The 12,905-nt window shown below is 49.8% G+C and overlaps 1 protein-coding gene and 1 pseudogene across 1 annotated transcript in view; one reads left to right on the top strand and one right to left on the bottom strand.

Annotated features, from left to right (window-relative positions):
- Positions 1–1,832: 1,832 nt before the first annotated feature.
- PUS7 (pseudouridylate synthase 7 (putative)) overlaps positions 1,833–12,905 on the bottom strand; it is a 62,493-nt gene continuing 51,420 nt past the window's right edge. The window contains exon 17 of the mRNA XM_023751093.1: positions 1,833–2,198. The gene's annotated coding sequence lies outside the window, so the exon portion shown is untranslated. The remainder of the gene's footprint in view (positions 2,199–12,905) is intronic.
- LOC102418729 lies at positions 2,872–9,301 on the top strand (annotated as a pseudogene).

Genomic DNA, 12,905 nt, shown 5'->3' with positions numbered 1-12,905 from the left:
GGAGGATCTATCAGAGATGTCAATAGAAACTTCTCAAACTAAAACACAAAGAAAAATAATAACAAAAGGACAAGGCAATAAAACCCAAAATAGAATATTTAAGAATTTTGGAACAATTTCAAAAGATGTAACAGATATATCATTAGAATACCAGAAGAAGACAGAGAGAACAGAGCAGTTAGAAAGGTAATGTACCATATAAACATATTTTTATTGACTTCAGAGAGGGGGGAAGAGGGAGAGATAAACACCGATGATGACACAGAATCATAGATTGGCTGCCTCCTGCACGCCCCCCACTGGGGACCAACCCTGAACCCGGGCATATACCCCTACCCAGAATTGAATCCGGAACCTTCAGTCTGCAGGTCAATGCTCTATCCACTGATCCAAACCAGCTAAAGCAGTAATGTACCATACTTTAAATCCCTTTTTAATTTCCAAAGAGTGATAGATGTCATTAAAATACGACTGAAAAACAGTCCTCAATCTCATATCCACTGCCAAATTCGGGACAAATGTCATTCACACACCCATTCTGTGATATTCCCGATTAAGGGTTACTTTTCATCATCCCTTTCTTTTCCACTCCAGAAAGCAGAGTGGAAGGCAAGTGAATGGTGCTACTGGATGACCTTGAATCCAGTCAAATATACGACCTGATATTCTATACTATTTTCATGTTACCACACACCCGATCATAACACAGCTTTGTGTCCACACCATTTCTGAGGATCCTTTATTAGTTCCTTGTCTTCAGTCAGAGCCAAGATTCTCTTTGCACTCAATTTTAGATATTATTAATACCACCAGTAGAAAGGAGTTTTAAAAAATATTTATTATATTTGGTTCTAGAAATTATAGAAAATAAAAACTGGTACAATTATGCCACAGATCCTTAGAAAGCATATTCATCTTTTCACACCAGACAAGAGTTTTATGCAATGCCAGAAATGGAAATACCTAGGCAGTCAGTGACAAAGATTAGTGCTGCTAAGAGGAGCCCTTGTGAATTTTTAAAGTTTTCTTTTCTGCTATCATTTATTTTTGGGCAAATACTAGCCCAGCGGAAAGAGTTCTGAACATAAAAGGCACCTGGAGTAAAACTTAGACCTTGACTAATAAAAATAGGTACACATGTCTACATTAAGAAAAAAGGCCCTATGAAGGCAACTCTTCTGCAAGACAGTGATGATATAAATGCAAAAGCCATTGTAACTAAAAACTCTATAAACAATGACCTGAACCTGTATTTAAGCTAGATAATGGCAATCACTTTTGTGTTCATAAATCCACAGATGTTTCATCATTTAAATAAGCGTAAGTACTATGTTTATATTCATAGGTCAGGGGGGTGCTGTAATTATTTAACCATCAAGATTTGTTTTGTTGCATTTTCTCTTTAAAAAATGCATTATTGTGTACTCAGTTGTTTGGAGTGTTGTCCAGCGCACCAAAAGGTCATGGATTTGCCGAAACCGGTTTGGCTCAGTGGATAGAGCGTCGTCCTGCGGACTGAAGGGTCCCAGGTTCGATTCCGGCTAGGGGCATGTACCTGGGTTGCGGGCACGTCCCCAGTGGGAGATGTGCAGGAGGCAGCTGATCGATGTTTCTCTCTCATCGATGTTTCTAACTCTCTATCTCTCTCCCTTCCTCTCTGTAAAAAACCAATAAAATATATTTAAAAAAAAAAAAAAAAAAAAAGGTCATGGATTTGATTTCCGGTCTGGGCACATACCCAGGTTTTGGGTTTGACCCCTGGTCAAGGTGAACATGGGAAGGCACCCAACTGATGTTTTTCTCTCTCTCTCACATTGATGTTTTCCTCTCTGTCTTCCTTCCACTCTCGCTATAAAATCATTAAAATATATGCTTTGGGTGATGATTAAAAAAAAAAAAGTAGCAAAAGCTAAAACTGCCACTTTAAACTAAAGTCCTTTTTCATTATGATAAAGCCAGTAAAGCTGACATTTTACTATGACTTAAGCACCTGAAATACACTGTAACCAATTTATATTCTCTAAGCTAGAATTAGGATCCTCAGGATTTGTATAGGCGTATAAATATTGCAAATTCAGCTAATAAAAACTTGAAAAAATACAAACAATCTTTTACTACAAAGATCCAAAATCCATATAGGTCTGTACTAAGAGAAAGATGAACAGGAGGCCAGCAAACACTTGTCTGCATTTTCTAATCTGGGGACAGCCTCGCCCTCCGCCACCAGCCCGCTCCACATGTACTCCGCACCTTAGTATTTCACTTCAGCACTGCGCCTCCTCTGAGTCTCGCTTACATGAAATGAAGGGGGGAGCTCCCTAGTTCAACAAACTGTTTAAGGAAGAGGACTGCTTTGTACAGGGAACTCTTCATTACCTTCTGCCGGAAGCCGGTCCATCCTTGCTGCTTGACACAGTCGCTGCAGGAAAGAAACATCTGCACAGCATATGTTTCAAGGGACCTGGCGTATAGAGCACATACTGTTCTTAATATGTTTGCTCCCCTTAGCGCTATGTGTTTTAACCAAGGTCACCTCTCTCAGAAAGGTTGTTTCCCCAGGTAGGGATTTTCCCCTGAAGTTAGGGAGGGGATAAATCCCCTTAACTAAATGCCAGGCGGATAGTTAATCACTTTAACTACAAACAATCACGCTTGAGCTACATAATCTTTACTTCCTGGTATGGAGCTAAGAAACGCCCTAACCTTTGCAATAGAAATTGACAGGATTAAAATACTGGCATAAATGCAGATGTAACCAGACAACCGAGACCAGAACTTCACTGGAGTTCCTAACCAGAACTTGGCTAGAGGTCCTGGCTAGGCTGCTGATCAACTGAACGCCGTCTCCGTGTCATTCCTTCTTCGCCGACTCCGTACACACCTTTGGGGACCCCTGGACCCGCTGGGGTCGAACCCCAGCAACCTTCCAGTAAATGGATCAGAAGATGAACCCACCTAATTTTTTCAGCGGGCAGCAGCCGAGTGCTTTTTTAACATCTTCCGGTAGTTCCATAGGAACAGCTCAGGCTAAGCAACCCTCAGGCTAAGCAACCCTTTGGATTTGGTCAGTCTTCTCTTTTTGGACAAAACAACACAGTATCTGGGAAAAGCTCAGGATTTTCACAGACATGGAGCTTTCCAACGTCTGGAGTAGGTCACTCTTCTTCAGCACAAACCTCAAATGTTGGACTCTTTTCTGGACTTGAACACACTCCATCCTTTCTACCTGCCTCTGGGCCTTCAAGTTCATGTGTGCCTGGAAACCCAAGATTTACTGTTAAATCACCCAACCTTGGGGCTTTCCCAAGTACTTCTACTTTTGCACCAGAAACTGGAGAAGTAGCAAGCTATGGTTTGGGAAAGACAGAGTTCAGCTTTACATCTCTGGAAAATTCAGTGTTCAGACCAATATTGGACGCTGAATCCGAGCCAGAGAAAACTCAAAGCCAAGTTACTTCCAGATTTTTCACATTTTCCCAACCAATTAGTAGTGGACCTGGAGGACAGGCTCCATTTTCTTTTACACAGGTGACAAGTTCAGCTACTCAATCAAATTTTACCTTTTCGAAACCACCCTTTACCCTTGCTTTGTCAAGTCAGAATGTGGAGGAAGAGAAGAAAGGCCCTAAATCACTATTTGGAAGTCTTAATAGTAGCTTCACTAGCTTCCCCACATCTTCTTCAGGATCATTGGGAGAACCCTTCCCAGTTAGCAAAACAGGTGCCAGACAAGGATGTGAAGAAACTGTTTCCCAAGTGGAGCCACTTTGCAGCTTCATGAAAGGACTGAAAAGGAAGGGGGATGAGGATCGCGATCGCTCCCCAAGGAGATATGGCCACGCCGCCGCCTTGGAAGACCTGGACCCTCTTTCGAGGGGCGATCATCCTCCCGCTAAGCGGCCCCAGGGAGGTACTCTGTTTGGTGGGACTATACAGGATGTTTGCAAAAGCAATCAAGAAGTCGGTCGTCTGGGCGACAAGGAATCTAGAAAAGAAATTGGCTGTGCCGAGTCTGGGGAAAATGATCAGATGGCCATACCAGGAGGGAGTCAGTCTGTTCTGGCAGCTTCCCGGCTTCCAGGTGTGAAAGAGGAAGACACTGAAAGAGGTAAAAAAGAAGATTTTCTAAGAGGAGCTCCTGGGCGTCAGAATAACAGAAGCGAGAGCACAGACAGCCTTGGGGGCTTCTCTCCCTCTGAAGTCACAGCGATCCAGTGCAAGAACATTCCCGACTGTCTCAACAACAGGACCTTTCTGGAGAAACACTTTGGCAGAATCGCTCAAGTGCAGCGCACGCACACCAGGCGCGACAAACACCTCGCGGTGGTGTATTTCTTTGATCGTGCTTCTGCAGCCCTGGCCAGGAAGAAGGGGAAGAAAGGTTTGCCTGAAGAAACGTCTATCTTTTGGCACAAGAAGAAAAGGAGTCCCAACAGGAAACCTCTTTCCCTCAAGGAGAAGAAACCAGGTGAGGGTGAGGCTGGCCAGGGCACCGAGGACACATCCTTTCAGCACTCCCCCCTCGGCAAGCCCATGGGGAGGACTGCAGTCGGCAGCCTGAATAAAAGCTCTCCAGTGAAGAAGTCAGGCCTTCTGAAGGCGCACCTGTTTGAAGGAGACTCTTTTGACTCGGGCTCTGAGAGCTCTGAGCGTCCTGGGCCGTGTGTGTCCTCCCTCCGTGCGCTGATAGGCACGGTGGCCGAATCGTCCGAGGAAAAGTACCGCCTGCTTGACCAGAGGGACAGAATCATGAGGCAAGCCCGGGTGACAAGAACCGATCTGGACAAAGCAAGGACGTTTGTTGGGACGTGCCCTGACATGTGTCCGGAGAAGGAGCGGTACATGCGGGAGACCCGGGGCCAGCTGAGTGTCTTTGAAGTGATCCCCGGGACTGACCAGGTGGACCACGCGGCGGCTGTCAAGGAGTACAGTCGCTCCTCCGCCGGCCAGGAGGAGCCCCTGTCGCATGAGCTGCGGCCCTCGGCAGTGCTCAGCAGGACCATGGATTACCTGGTGACCCAGGTGATGGACCGGAGGGAGGGCAGCCTGCGGGACTGGTATGACTTCCTGTGGAACCGCACGCGGGCCATCCGGAAGGACATCACGCAGCAGCGCCTGTGCGATCCCGGGACGGTGTCCCTGATTGAGAAGTGTGCCCGGTTTCACATCCACTGTGCCCACTTCCTGTGCGAGGAGCCCATGTCCTCCTTTGATGCCAAGATCAACCACGAGAACATGACCAAGTGCCTTCAGAGTCTGAAGGAGATGTACCAAGACCTGAGGAACGAGGGCGTGGTCTGTGCCAGCGAGGCCGAGTTCCAGGGCTACCATGTGCTGCTCAATCTCAACCAGGGGGACGTCCTGAGAGAAGTACAGCAGCTCCATCCGGCGGTGAGAAACTCCCCGGAGGTGACATTTGCTGTTCGGGCTTTGGCTGCACTGAACAGTCATAATTTCGTGAGATTTTTCAAACTGGTCCAGTCGGCTTCTTACTTGAACGCTTGTCTTTTGCATTGCTACTTTGATCAGATCCGCAAGGAGGCTCTCCGGGCACTCAACATCGCCTATACCGCGAGCAAAAAACGCTCCACCCTCTTTCCCCTGGACAGCGTGGTGCGCATGCTGCTCTTCAGAGATGGCCAAGAGGCCACAGACTTCCTCAGCTCCCACGGCCTCACTGTGTCCGATGGCTGTGTGGAGCTGAACCGGTCCTCGTTCGTGGAACCAGAGGGGTTCTTGAAGGCCAGGAAGTCGGTGTGGATTACCAGGAAGCTGATGGTGTCGGTTGGGGAAATTGTGAATGGGGGGCCGTTGCCCCCTGCCCCTCGTCATACCCCCGTGTGCAGCTTCAACTCCCAGAACCAGTACGTCGGGCAGAGCCTGGCCGCGGAGCTGTCCGTGGGCGCTCAGAGAGCCGGCTTGGACGCAGCAGGTGTGGGGAGAGGAGAGGAAGGTGGTACTGGGGCGGACGCGTCCCCGCCTCCCCTCCTCCCGCAGCCTCTTCCCAGCTCGGCCCCCGCGCTGCCCGATCTGCCGCACCGCCCAGCAGCCACCCCGAGTGCGAGTGCGGCACCCGGCCTCTTCCAACCCCCCATGCTACCCCCTGGGCAGCCGGGACTTCTTCCCGCAAAGCCCGAGCCTGAGGACTCTGACGCCGACCTGGCGCAGGTGGTGGACGAGCTCATCCAGGAGGTTCTTCAGAGGGACTGCGAGGAGGTTGGTGCCGCCGGGGCGGCCTTCGCAGCCACAGCTCTGGGTGTTTCCAGGGCTGCTGTGGAGGAGTCGCTAACGGCCGCTACCACAGGCATGTTGAGGCACATGGCAGAGGAAGAAATGACTAAGGAAAGGGAGCGAAAAGAGGAGGAGAGGCGGCAGGCTGAAGAGGAGAGACTGAAACAGGAAAGAGAACTGGTGTTAACTGAGATGAGTCAGGGCCTGGCTGCAGAGCTGACAGAGCTGGTGGCGACGGAAGGTGTGAGGGAAACCTGCTCCCAGGAGTGGAAGAGTGCAGTGGAGACAGACCAGAAGGTCCGCGCGGCCCGCCGCGGCGAGGAAGTCTGTGCCCACCTGGTGGGCTTCTTTCTTGGTGAGGAGATTGTCCAGACTGCAAAGGAGACCCTCCGGGAACTTCAGTGCTACTGCAAGTATCTTCAGAGGTGGATGGAAGCTGTCGCCGCCCGGAAGAAGCTGAGGCGCCAGATGCGGGCCTTCCCTGCAGCGCCCTGCCGTGTGGATGTGAATGACCGGCTGGCCGCACTGGCGCCCAGTGCAGAGTGTCCCATTGCCGAGGAGAACTTGGCCAAGGGCCTCCTGGACCTGGGCCACGCCGGGAAAGTGGGCACCTCCTGCAAGAGGCTCAGGTGGCTCAGGAACAAGACGACGCACCAGTTGAAGGTCCAGCACTTCCACCAGCAGCTACTGAGTGATGCAGCGTGGGCGCCCCTGGACCTGCCGTCCCTCGTGGCTCAGCACCTCCCTGGTTGCAGGGAGCATGCGTTTTGGAAGCTGGTGCTGGTGTTGCCCAACTACGGAGAAGAGCGGTCCCCACGGAGTCCTGGCAGAATTCTGGCAGATTGGCTGAAAGCCAAGTTCATGGGAGGTGATGGCTCGGATGACACATGCAGCGGTGCTGGTGGAATCCAGACACTCAGGCTGTTTAACGCACTCGGCAGCAAAGGGAATCGGGCCGTTCCTGTCAGCGTGTGTATAAAGGTAGCCTACGGTGCTCTCAGTGACGGTGCCCTGGATGCCGTGGAGACACAGAAGGAGCTCCTGGGAGCCAGCGGCCTCATGCTGCTGCTTGCCCCCAAAACCAAGAGCGAGGACATGGCAGAGGAGGACGCGTACTGGCTGTCGGCGCTGCTGCAGCTCAAGCAACTCCTGCAGGCCAAGCCCTTCCAGCCTGCGTTGCCGCTGGTGGTGCTCGCACCCAGCCTGGGAGGGGTCGCCGTGGAGAAGGAAGTGGATGATGGTCTAATGCTACAGGATTTGGTTGCAGCTAAGCTGATTTCGGGTTATATCATTATTGAAATTCCTGAGTCCATTACTGATTTACAAGGCACCAATAAGGTTTCCCTGGCCGTGCAGTGGCTGGTCTCCCACTGCCCCCGTGCCCTCGACCTTTGCTGCCAGACCCTCATTCAGTATGTGGAAGACGGGGTTGGCCGTGAGTTTAGCGGCCGGTTTTTCCATGACAGAAGAGAGAGGCGGCTGGGCGGCCTGGCCTCGCAGGAACCTGGTGCCATCATCGAGCTGTTCAACAGTGTTCTGCACTTCCTCGCCTCCGTGGTGTCCTCTGGGCAGCTCTGCGACCTGTCCTGGCCTGTCACCGAGTTTGCTGAGGCAGGGGGCAGCCGGCTGCTTCCTCACCTTCACTGGAATTCCCCGGAGCACCTGGCCTGGCTGAAACAGGCCGTGCTGGGCTTTCAGCTCCCGCAGATGGACCTCCCACCCCCGGGGGCTCCCTGGCTTCCTGTGTGCTCCATGGTTATCCAGTATGCCTCCCAGATCCCCAGCTCTCGCCAGACGCAGCCCGTCCTCCGGTCCCAGGTGGAGAGCCTGCTCCGAAGAACTTATGTCAGGTGGAAGAGCCGGAACCCCTCCGCTGGCCAGGAGGCAGGGCCCTCAGTTGCTGAGATCCCGTGGGACAACGTCATTGCCTTGTGTGTCAACCACAAGCTGAGGGACTGGACGCCCCCTAGGCTTCCTGTCACATCAGAGGCACTGAGTGAAGATGGTCAGATATGTGTATATTTTTTTAAAAACCATTTGAAGGCATATGATGTTCCTATGTTGTGGAAACAAGCCAGAATGCAGACGCAGAAGGACCTCCAGCTGCATCAGGGGTGCTTGGAAACAAGGACTTTTCATCCTTCTGCAAACAAGTTTCCCACTCCGTTCCTTCACGTGCACCGAAGAAAACGGAAGAGGAGTGCAGAGTGTGGCCGACAGGGGCCGGTTCCCAGCACGGAGGACCTGATGCGCCCAGCCTCTGCCCAGGAGCGCCTGGCCCAGTGTCTGTCCAGCAGTCTTCTACTGGAAAAGGAGGAGAGCAAGAGATTTGAAGATCAACTTCAGCGGTTGTTGTCTGAAGACTCGGGAACATTTACAGATTCACCTTCCCTTCCCCTCTACCTTCCTCAGACTCTGGTGTCTCTGCCTCAGACTATCCAACCTGTGATTAAAACATCCACAAGGACTCGCCCACAGAATGAAAGGACAGGGGAACAACTGCAATTGTCAGAGGCAACTGGCACATCTTTGACTGAACGGCTGAAGCACCTGGAAAGGCTGATCCGAAGTTCAAGGGAAGAAGAAATTGCCTCAGAGCTCCAGATCTCCACACTGCTGGACATGGTGGACATTTGAGCTGCAGACTTGAGAGCGGGAGGGTCTTCCCAGAGATTTCCTTGAAATAATCTTATTCTTGACTAGAGGCCCGATGCACGAAATTCGTGCACTGGGGGGTGGGGAGGTTCCTCAGCCCGGCCTGCTCCCTCTTGCAGTCCGGGACCCCTCACTCCTTACCACCCACCTGCTCTATTGATGCACTGTTGGAAATGTGACAGTTAATTATGCAAACAAAACTTTGAATGTCTGTTTGAAATGAATAAAAATTTTTTAAAAATTTAAAAAAGACTGGAAAGAAAACCATCACTGAACACCTACTTATCTCAGTTCCTTTACCTCATACATGATGTCTGGCTTTCAACAAAAATTTACAAGACATACTAAGCTTTAAAAAAAAAAAAGTCTGAAGAGGCAAAGCAAGCATCAAAATCAGATTCAGATATGGTACAGATTTAGAATTTAAAATAACTATGATTACTGGTAAAGGTTCTAATGGAAACGTAGATAACATGCAGATGGGTAATGTAAGCAGAGACGAAAATAGTAAGAAAGAATAAGAAATGTGAGGAATAAAAAACAAACATTGTAACAGAAATGAAGACTGCCTTTGTTGGGATCATCAATAAACTGGACACAATCAAAAAAAGAATCAGTGATTTGGAGATGGAAAAATCAGACAGAGGCCGAAAACCAGGACTACAGGCTTTATTAGAGGAGAAGCACCTGCCGGGCTGTCTCGCAAGGGGAGGACAGCAGCACGTGCAGGGGTGGGCACGCCTTTTGAGGGGCGGAATGGGAAGGGGTGGGGGGCTTAGTGTACTTGGCGCACACTGATGGGTGGCGTATTGCATTGTCCATATAGGACAAGGGCTTAGGGTATTTGACAGGTATGGATTGGTGGTCCAATGTATAGTCCATATAAGGTACCTGGTTAGTCACTCAGGTATTTCTGGGCTGCAGGTTACGTCACACTCCGCCCACCGGTTGGGGGAAGGGAGGATCTATCAGAGATGTCAATAGAAACTTCTCAAACTAAAATGCAAAGAAAAATAATAATAAATAGGACAAGGCAATAAAACCCAAAATAGAATATTTAAGAATTGTGGAACAGAGGAGAAACCAAGATGGTGGCATAGGTAAACACCGGAAATTGCTGCCTCCGACAACAACTTCAAAAATACAACTAAAAGACAGAACGGTCATCATCCAGAACCACAGGAAGGCTGGCTGAGTGGAAATTCTACAACTAGAAGGAAAGAGAAGAGCACACAGACTCAGAGGAGCTACGAAAGTAAAGTGCAGAGGTATGGAGGCTCCGGCGCACGGGGAAAGGGGCTGGCACCTGAGGACGCGGCTGTCTTTTTGAATCCGGGAGTCAGAAGCTCCCAACTGCTCTGAACTCCGGTTCTGGGAAATCTCTGGGGTCCCAGGGCTCATACGGGGAGAAACTGGACTGTCTGGCAGCAGGCAGAACTCGGAACTTGAGGGAGGCTTTCCCTCAGAGGTGCTGGCAGCAATTACCGGGACACTGAGACGTGCGGCCCCTTAGGGCAGGGCTGAGAATCAGCCATAGCTGCTTGCTCCACCCTGTTGATTCCGAGACCCCGCCCCATCCAGGCTGCTGCAAAGGCTTTTGCATATGAATGCCTGGGTCCTTTGCAACCTGAAAATTACCTAACAAATTGTAGCTGGGCCAGACAGACCCAGAACTTCCAAGAGAAGGCCCAAGGCCCCACAGCAGCTTGCATTGCTTCACAGCTGGGCCTCATCTGGGCACCCCCAAACCCCCAAAAAAGGAAGGGGAATCTGCATATCTCTTCGTAGCTCCTGCTGGGTAACCTCAGGCAGAGGCTAAATTAGCACCTCCTTAGATCCAAGAGCCAGTGTACACAGTGGTCAGAGTGGGACCATCCAGATTACAACTCCTCAGATTCATAAGGAACACACTCAGGGGGCAGACTCAGTGAGCACCAAAGCCCCACTGAAGCAAGTCTTGCCCCAGAAGGGTGTCTTCAGCACAGAAGTTCTCCCACTGCAGACACAGCTGATTCTCACTGCCAATTGGCCTGGAGGTCAATTCCTCCCAGTGACACCTAAAATGATCAAGGCATAACTACAACAAGACTGTGCACAAAGCCCACAAGGGGGTGCACCAAGAATGTCCACCTCAGGTAACTGGGGAGCCTGAGCCACTGGGCCCTGTAGGACACCTAGCACACAAAACCACTCTACCAACACAGGGAAGCAGACAAAATGCGAAGACAAAGAAACAGGTCACAAGATAGAGAGACCAAGATGGCGGCATAGGTAAACACCAGAGACTGCTGCCGCAAACAACCACTTCAAAAATACAACTAAAAGACGGAACAGACATCACCCAGAACCACAGGAAGGCTGGCTGAGGAGAGACTCTTCAACTAGAAGGAAAGACAACAGCATACCGAGGCTCAGAGGAGGCGTAGTGTGGAAAACATAAAGGTGTGGAGGTGCGCTTGCAAAGCGGGCTGGTGGCTGAGGGCGCGGTTGTCGTTTTCAATCAGGAGGGAGTCTCAGACTCTGAGCTCCAGATCCAGGCGTGTCTCTAGGGACTCAGACTCAAACGGGAGAAGCGGGATTGTCTGGCATCAGTTGGAACGTGAGGGCAGCTTTCTCTCCGAGGTTTGCAGCAGTTGCTGGGGTTCTGAGAAGCAGAGCCTCTGGGAACGGGACTGAGAGCAGCCATAACTGCTCCCTCCACCCGCCCTGTTGATCCCGCCCCGCCCAAGCCCTGCGCAGAGCCATTTGCTGGATCGCCTCAGGCAAAGGCTAGATTAGCACCTCTCCAGAGGACAGAAGTTTTCCTGCGGCAGACACAGCTGATTCTCACAGCCAGTCGGCCTGGTGGTCAAATCCCTCTAGTATTAACTACAACAATCAAGGCTTAACTACAACAAGACTGCGCACAAAGACCACAAGGGGGTGCACCAAGAAAGCATAAAAAATGCGGAGACAAAAAAACATGACAGAAATGGAGGATATAGAGCTAAAAAACGCAATTTTGAGGGCTTGCAATAATGTGCTAGAAGCTGCCAATAAACTTGATGAGAGCCTCACGAAAACTAATGAGACCCTCGATGCTATGATAAAGAACCAACTAGAAATTAAGCATACACGGACTGAAATAGAGAATATTATACAGACACCCAATAGCAGACCAGAGGAGCGCAAGAATCAAGTCAAAGATTTGAAATGCGAAGAAGCAAAAAACACCCAACCAGAAAAGCAAAATGAAAAAAGAATCCGAAAATACGAAGATAGTGTAAGGAGCCTCTGGGACAACTTCAAGCGTACAAACATCAGAATTATAGGGGTGCCAGAAGATGAGAGACAGCAAGATATTGAAAACCTATTTGAAGAAATAATGGCAGAAAACTTCCCCCACCTGGTGAAAGAAATGGACTTACAGGTCCAAGAAGTGCAGAGAACCCCAAACAAAAGGAATCCAAAGAGGACCACACCAAGACACATCATAATTAAAATGCCAAGAGCAAAAGACAAAGAGAGAATCTTAAAAGCAGCAAGAGAAAGAGACTCAATTACCTACAAGGGAGTACCCATAGGACTGTCAGCTGATTTCTCAACAGAAACCATGCAGGCCAGAAGAGAGTGGCAAGAAATATTCAGTGATGAATAGCAAGAACCTACAACCAAGATTACTTTATCCAGCAAAGCTATCATTCAGAATTGAAGGTCAGATAAAGAGCTTCACAGATAAGAAAAAGCTAAAGGAGTTCATCACCACCAAACCAGCATTATATGAAATGCTGAAAGGTATTCTTTAAGAGGAAGAAGAAAAAGGAACTCTTACCATTTGCCACAGCATGGATGGAACTAGAGAGCATTATGCTAAGTGAAATAAGCCAGTCAGAGAAGGATAAATACCACATGATCTCACTCATTTGTGGAATATAATGAACACCATAAACTGATGAACAAGGACTGATCCAGAGACGGAGAGGCATTGATTGGACTGTCGGGCATTGGAGGGAAGGTAGGGGAGGGTGGTGGTAAGGAGG

Source organism: Myotis lucifugus, unplaced genomic scaffold (genome assembly GCF_000147115.1).
Source record: "Myotis lucifugus unplaced genomic scaffold, Myoluc2.0 scaffold_18, whole genome shotgun sequence".
Classification (NCBI taxonomy): Eukaryota; Metazoa; Chordata; class Mammalia; order Chiroptera; family Vespertilionidae; genus Myotis; species Myotis lucifugus.
Note: the sequence above shows the minus strand (reverse complement) of the source record. Positions and strands in the feature narration are given on the sequence as shown.